The following is an 8,591-nucleotide window of genomic DNA, read 5'->3' as shown; positions in this document are numbered from 1 at the left end:
GACTACGCAACAATGGTTGACTTGTCAAGTTTATCACAGCCGAAACAAATGATACAGCTTCGTATGTGCTTGTCCTTAGAGACACAACGTACTCTCGAGCACACACTTCAAGTGCCTCCTACGACAACTCTGACGGTAGAGGCCGTGCTCGACAAGTTGCAGGAACACGTTAAGGGACAGCGCAATGAAGCACTCAGAAGAAGAGAACTCCTCCAATGTAAGCAGCTTGATGGAGAATCTTTTGACGCATTTTTTGTAAGGCTCAAAAGGTGTTCAGAGGAAGTTGATGTTTGTCCCGGACATTCTCAAGTCTGTGAAGAGACACAACTTAAGACAATTATTTTAACAGGTGTCCGAGATGAAGAGCTAGTTCAGCGTCTCATTTCCCTCGACCCCACTTCCTCCCTTCAAGATGTTGTTACAAAATGTCGAGCGTACGAGGCCGCCAGGTGTGCGACTTCAGCTTTACGCTCACAGCCTGACCAGGTGAGGGTATTGTCTTACTACAGAAAGGGTAAGAAGCAGCAAGGTAACCCCACCCCTCACCCTCCAGCTACACCTACAGCAGCAGCTTTGTGTAACAGCTGTGCGAGACAGCATAATGCCTCCCAGTGCCCAGCTGCTCAAAGCGTGTGCAGAAGTTGCGACCGCCAGGGTCACTGGGCTTACACAGTCAAGTGCCCTGCTAGCAAAGTTCAGTGTAGACTTTGTGGTCGTGTGGGCCATTATGACAAATGTTGTCGTAAGAAGACACATAAAGGACGCCACCTAGGATCCAAGAAGTCATCCTCAGGTAGTGCTGGCGCGCCCCCTCCTTCTGGCAAGCATCAAGACGCTGTGTTCAGTCGTTCCTGCCGTCGTGTACGTAGTTCCACAGACACGACGCCCCAGCACATCAATGTCGTCATTTCTTACGGTAACTCGTCATCCAGTCTTCAGATGTTACCTGACACCGGTGCTGACGTCTCAGTAATTGGTCCACAACATTTAGCAAGTTTGGGAATACCCAGGAGCAACCTACAGCCCCCTCCTCAGACAACGAAACTGACAGCTGATGGTTCCAAGATGGCTCCAGCTTTGGGATCTTTCTGGGCTACCCTTACCTTTGGTAAGCAGTCTTGCTCAGCCCGGATTGATGTTCATAATGGTATCCCGACTCCGCTTTTATCATATGGCCATTGTCAAGAGTTGGCCATTATTTCCAAGGAATTCCCTAAGCCTATTTTAAAGATCACCCATGTCAACAGGTTGAAGGAATTCACTATCTCTACTAACACATCCCCTTCTGACGCAAGAGCTTACCTTCTCAAGGAGTTTGCTGACGTGTTGGTTAATAAGAAATCTTTTGGATCCACACCACTCAAGCCGATGGTGGGTCCACCTATGAAGATTCATCTTAAGGATGGTGCTACACCTTTTGCCATCCACACCCCTCGTTTGATTCCTCACGCCCACAAGGAGCTAGTTAGACAAGAGCTTGACTCCATGGTTGCTCAGGGAATTATCAAACCGGCCGGAGACGAACCTTCACCTTGGTGCCACCCTCTCGTCCCCGTCGCCAAACCTCGTGATGGAGTACGGATCACCACCGATCTGTCAAAACTTAACCAGCAAGTTTCCCGTCCAGCCCACCCTTCACCCACACCCTTCGCAGCTGTTCGAAGTGTGGACCCAAAGGCGAAGTTTTTTACAACTATGGACGCCTTATGTGGTTATTGGCAGATCGAGTTGGCCAAAGAAGACCAACACTTGACTACATTCATCACACCATTTGGAAGATACCAGTATTGCAGAGGCCCCATGGGATTTGCCGCTACGGGCGATGCATTCTGTCAACGTGGTGACGCGGCCCTTCAAGGAGTCATGAATTGTGTCAAGGTGGTTGATGATATCTTACTCCACGACGAAGACTATTGTGCCCACCTCTGCCGGATATACGAAGTTCTCACCAGATGTCGAAAGTACGGGATTACCCTCAACGCTGACAAGTTTGTAGTCGCCGCACCATCAGTGAACTTCTGTGGGTACACTCTCTCAGCATCAGGCAGTTGTGTTCTGACCTCACTAGGGGAAAGGTCACGGCAGGGGTAGCTCCAGAGGGATAATTATCAGATATGGCCAGTGATATGTGCGGTCTTGGGTATGAGAGTTTGTTGACCAAACTGGAGTGGTCCACTGAAGAATTGGCGAGGGCCAAGTTAGAAATTGAGAGGGCCACGTTGGAGAACGTGAAATTAAGGAAAGAGCTGGCGAAGTTAAAAGGAGAGGCTGGACGAGTAAAGCCAGTGTCTGACGAAAAATCAAACGAGTGGAAAGTCGTGAGTAGTGGCAGGACCAAGCTGGTGGTAAAGAAGCACTCGAAGGATACGACAACAACGACAACAACAGCTAAGTGTACCAACCCGTTCAGTCCCTTGATAGACGAATTGGACGTTAGTACAGTCAGGGGCAGGGATGACAAGGAAGGTATAAAAACTTTAATTGTTGGTGACTCACAGGTAAGGTACATGGACAGGGCTTTTTGTGGTAAAAACAAAAATAGGATGAGGGTGTGTTTGCCAGGGGCTGGGGTTGGGGATATAGTTGACAGGATGGACAATATCTTGTCTGGCAATGGGAACAAACCCATTATCTGCCTCAGTGCAGGAGGCAATGATATTGGCCGGTGTAGGAGCGAGGAACTTCTTGATAAGTTCAAGGCAGCCATAGATCGTATTAGGACAAAGGGAGGGATCCCTATCATATGCGGTGTCCTGCCTAGAAGGAGAGTTGGCAGTGAATTGTTGTCAAGGGCAGTTGGTGTTAACGACCGTCTTGACAGATATTGCAAGTCAATATCAGTCCCATTCATTGACAACTGGGACAACTTCTATGGCAGAAGGGACCTTTATGCTAGGGATGGGGTGCACCTGTCTAGGGATGGAGTAGCAACCCTGGCTGGGGCTCTAGAGGGGGCAGTTCAAAAGATATCGAAGTCTTTAAACTGCTAAGAGAACATAGGGGCACGGGGGTGGAGGAGACTGCAGTGGGAGCGGGTAAACAAGGCGAAAGATTACAGGGAAATAGTGTTAGGAATGATGACAAAACTAAATTAGACAGGGAGTTTAAAACTAAACGCGGTAAGGGAAGGACTCAGAACACCACTAACTTAAATGTATACTACGCGAACAGTAGAAGTATGAGAAACAAAATGGATGATATTAAGGCCTTGGTATGTACCGAAGAAATCGATATAATTGCATTCACTGAAACATGGATCAACCTAGACACACGGAATTACCAGCTCTCCTAATACCAAATTGGCGGTTACAAACTGTTCCATACCCCATAGGCAGACCAGGAAAGGAGGCGAGTAGCAATCTATGTTAGGGATAACTGAAGTGTACAAATAATGAAATAAAACTGAGAGGAATACAGAAACAATTTGGATAGAATTAATCGACGGTAGAGAAAAATTAATCACAGGAGTAATATATAGACCTCCCAATCTTGATAGAGTCAAAGAGCGATTTATCTGGGATGAAATGCGCAGGGCTTCCATACACAACAAAGTCTGTATAGTAGGCGACTTTAACCTTGGCCAAATAGATTGGACTGACCTTACAGGTAACTCAGAATCAGAGGATTTTCTCGAGACTATCCAGGACTGTTTTCTAAGTCAACATATAACTGAACCCACACGGGGTAATAATATACTCGATTTAGTTCTGTCAAACAGAGAAAACCCGCACAGTGAAATGTTCTAGAGGTAGGGGAAACTTAACTTGCAAACAAAGCATCACAAAGAAATTGATTCCAGCTAGATTTTCAGGCACGGCGAAAAATTCCACTAAAGTACCAGATTTCAGAAGGGCAAACTTTGACAGTTTAAAGAGGCAGCTGAGAGAGGGGTGTCGCGCTTGGCCGTGAACCTGACAGATGACACCGACCTGATAACGAGATCTGAGATTGCCGAGTTCCACGACAATTTAAATAGTGAGTTACTTAATGCACAAAGGCAGAACATACCATACAAAAAACTCAGATCAGACAACAATGACCCTAAATGGATAAATAATTATTTAAAGAACATCATTGGCCAAAAGAAGGCTATAGGTAGAAGGATAAATCGTGGCGAAATTCACCTCCGGGACTATTATAGGGTATTGGCGAGTAGAGTTAAAACCGAGATAAGGAAAGCAAAGAGGAATAATGAGGTAAGGGAAGCAAGGGAGGCGAAGACAAACCCCAAAGGATTCTACCAAATGTATCAAACTAAAACACGAGAAAAGATTGGACCAATACGGTCAGACTCCGGCGAGCTCACTGATAACGACGGAGAAATGAGCAATAATTTAAATAAATATTTTTCAACAGTTTTCACCACCGAAAATTTAAACATGATACCCGAGGCACCGACTCTATTCAGAGATAAGAAAAACAAATTAAGTGAGATAGTAGTGACTAGTAACGATGTTAGTAAGCAAATAGACAAACTAAAGCCTAATAAGTCACCTGGTCCCGATGAGATATTTGCCAGAGTATTAAAGGAATGTAAGGAAGAGCTTAGTATGCCCTTAGCAAAGTTGTTTAACATGTCCTTAAAAACAGGTGTAGTACCAGAATCCTGGAGGATAGCGAATGTAATACCGATTTTCAAGAAGGGGATAGATCATATCCTCTAACTACCGCCCAATCAGTAACATCAATAGTAGGCAAATTACTGGAAGCAATCATTTCAAACTCTATTCGAAATCACCTGGAGAAGCACCGATTGATCAATGATTCCCAGCATGGCTTCACAAGCGGACGTTCTTGCCTAACTAATCTATTAACATTCTTTTCATCAGTTTTCGAATCAGTGGACGAGGGGCACAATTATGATGTGGTATATCTCGACTTTAGCAAAGCCTTCGACAGAGTCCACGAAAGACTAATTAGAAAGGTAGAAGCTCATGGCATCAAAGGTGACATCCTTAAATGGATTAGGGCGTGGTTACAGGACAGGAAACAGCGAGTGAGCATTAACGGCACTAAGTCCCATTGGAGCAACGTCACAAGTGGAGTTCCCAAGGCTCAGTACTTGGACCATTATTATTTATTATATATAAACGACATAGATATCGGCATAGACAAACATAAGTAAATTTGCTGATGACACTAAAATAGGACGTGTTATCAAATCTGACGAGGACTCGGCAAAACTACAGGAAGATCTAAACAAATTTTTCCAATGGTCTGAAAAATGGCAGATGAAATTCAATGTCAACAAATGTAAAGTACTCAGTATAGGAGATGTAAACAGGGAAACCAGATACCAGATGAACAACGATGCCATAGAGAAATCCGACTGCGAGAGAGATTTAGGAGTAATGATAAGTAGGAACCTTAGGCCAAGTAAACAATGTGTTTTTGCTCGTAACAAGGCTAATAAAGTACTTGGGTTCATACAAAGGAGTGTTAGTTACAAGACTAGCGAGGTCATCCTAAAACTGTATCTTGTTCTTGTGAGACCACACCTGGATTACGCAGTTCAGTTCTGGTCACCGTATTACAGAATGGATATAAAATCCTTGGAAAGAATTCAGAGGAGAATGACAAGACTAATCCCGGGCATTAGGAACCTTGAGTATAGAGACAGGTTAAAGCATCTTAATTTGCACTCCCTCGAAAGACGTAGAGCGAGGGGCGACCTGATAGAGGTGTATAAGTGGAAGACAGGGCTAAACAAAGGGGACATTACAAAGGTACTCAAATTATCCAACCAGGAGCGAACTCGTAACAATGGTTTTAAATTAGACAAATTTAGATTTAGGCGTGAAATAGGTAAACACTGGTTTGGAAACAGAGTAGTTGATGAATGGAACAAGTTACCAAATATCATCATTAACTCGAATTCGCTGAATTGCTTCAAACATAGGTTGGATGCTCATATGAGCAATAGGGGTTGGGTGTAAACGGAACTGCCCAGTATGGGCCAATAGGCCCGCTGCAGTTTCCTCCATTCTTATGTTCTTATGTTCTTATCGCAGCTGACCCGGAGAAAGTAAGTGGAATCAGAGATTTTCCAAGCCCTGCCAACCTGACAGACCTCCGTTCTCTTTTGGGTCTGGTCAATCAGCTGGCTGAATTTACACCTGACATCTCCGCCGTAGCCCAGCCGTTACGCCCCCTCCTGAGCCCCAGGAGGACATTCCTTTGGACCCCAGATCATCAAGAGGCCTTCCAGTGAGTCAAGCAGGCCCTCGTAAGTCCACCTGTCCTCGCCTGTTACGACCCAGCCCTACCCACCGTCCACCAGACTGACGCCTCCAGACTCTACGGCGTTGGTTACGCCCTTCTGCAGGACCATGGCGGTGGACAACTCCGCTTAATTCAGTGTGGATCCCGGTTCCTGACAGACGCTGAGACCCGATATGCTACGATTGAGCTGGAGATGTTGGCTGTTGTCTGGGTGATGGCGAAGTGCCGCTTCTACCTGATAGGACTTCAGCACTTCACCCTCTTCACGGATCATCGCCCTCTTATACCTATAATCAATCACTACTCTTTGGATGCAGTAGAGAACCCTCGCCTTCAACGTCTGAAAGAGAAGCTCTCGCCTTATCTCTTCACGGCTGTGTGACGTGCAGGTAAGCTGTTGTGCATCCCGGATGCCCTGTCCCGTGCCCCTGTCAGTCGCCCCACCCCAGAGGACGAGATGTTGTGTTCTACAGCTGCTGCATCCCTCAAGTCAGTAGTTTCATTGAAGGCCGTCTTCACATCAGGAGAGTCTACAGCACCGGATGCAGACAAGACCCTTGAAGATCTCCGCACCGCAGCCCGGGCCGACCCTTCCTACATCCGGCTCGTCGACTGTGTGTCTCAGGGATTTCCATCTAACCGATACGACCTTCATGAATCGCTACTCCCGTACTGGAAAATACGCGAGGACCTCTATTGTGACGGAGACCTCGTCTTGTATGGTCCACGAGTAGTTATTCCTGCTGCCCTACGCCGCCGTACCTTGGCCCGCCTTCACGACAGCCATCGAGGAGTGGAGGCCACCAAGCGACGGGCGAAGCAGACTGTATTTTGCCCGGAATCGACGCGGACATTGCAAGTACCGTCCGTGCCTGTGAACCGTGCCAGATTCTGCAACCTAGCCAGCAACAGGAACCTTTAATGTGCGACGACAACCCTTCAAGACCCTTCGAGTCTGTGTCGGCCGATTTCTTTGCAGTAGCAGGGAAGTCCTTCCTCGTCATTGCCGACCAACTGTCTGGATGGCCTGTTGTCGTCCCCTGTGGTAGTGATACAACGGCTACTGCTACCATCCGGAGCTTCAGGCATTACTTCAGAGAAGTTGGTGTTCCCCTCTGCCTCAGGACTGATGGAGGACCCCAGTTCACCAGCCACGAGTTCCGGGACTTCATGGACCGTTGGGGAGTCCGTCATGTCGTGACCTCGCCCCACTACCCCCAGGCGAATGGACACGCTGAAGCCGCAGTCAAGACTGTTAAACACCTGATCCTTAAGGTGTCACCCTCAGGAATTATCGACTGCGAGGACTTCGTTCGAGGTTTGTTGGAGTTACGCAACACCCCGAACTTCACCGGACGCTCCCCAGCCCAGGTTCTATACGGGCATCATCTCAGGTCTTGTGTTCCTGCCCACCCAAAGTCTTTTTCTCGAGAGTGGCAGGCCAAGACTGAGGAATGTGACCGCCGTGCAGCAGAACGAGCCGCAAATGTCGCTGCTCGGTATGACTGTCATGCCCGCCCCCTTCCCAGGTTGAGTATCGGCCAGCAGATCAGGATTCAAGATCCGGTATCTCACCGCTGGGACAAGGTTGGGGTTGTTATGGGTATTGGCCGGTCCAGGGACTACCAAGTGCGTCTTCCTAGTGGTAGAGTATGGTGGAGGAACCGTCGTTTCCTCCGACCTGTGGAGCTGCCTAGTGTTGACCCTTCCCCAGTTGAGTCCCCTAATGTTGATGTCTCTAAAGTAAATCCATCCCCACCTTGTGTTTCTGCCCCAGTACTCCGCAGGTCCGAGCGACTCAGAAACAAAAGGTCCGCTCAAGATGAAACTATGAGCGTATAGGGGGGAGGGAGGTGTATGATATATATGGACACAAAGTAGTACCTTCAGCTGTATATTATTATATTACTCTTATATTACTCTTATTAATTATGTATAGTAAAGTATTGCAGAACATGTATTAATTCTATGTAATATTCCATTTATTGTGCACCATATTATGTATATAAATTATCACATTTATACTTTATGTATTTAGCTTGTGCATGCTGGCATCTGTACAGACCAGCGCGTAGTAATACATAGATAGATGTAAAGAGAGAAGACAGAGTCCTCGTGGCGTGGCCGCGAGGTTCTGCGTCCTACTGTATATATATATATATATATATATATATATATATATATATATATATATATATATATATATATATATATATATATCTCCCGTACGAGAATAGAACCTACTTTTAAGACAACAAGTGTTTGTGTATACCCTCAGTAGTATAGAACATTTTGTGGGTATCCGTGACATACGTCAGAATATGTAAAGTACTTAAGAGTATTATCAGAGATGCCGTGATGGAACATCT

Source organism: Homarus americanus, unplaced genomic scaffold, assembly GCF_018991925.1.
Source record: "Homarus americanus isolate GMGI-L3 unplaced genomic scaffold, GMGI_Hamer_2.0 scaffold52806, whole genome shotgun sequence".
Taxonomy (NCBI): Eukaryota; Metazoa; Arthropoda; class Malacostraca; order Decapoda; family Nephropidae; genus Homarus; species Homarus americanus.
This window is presented reverse-complemented; position numbering follows the sequence as displayed.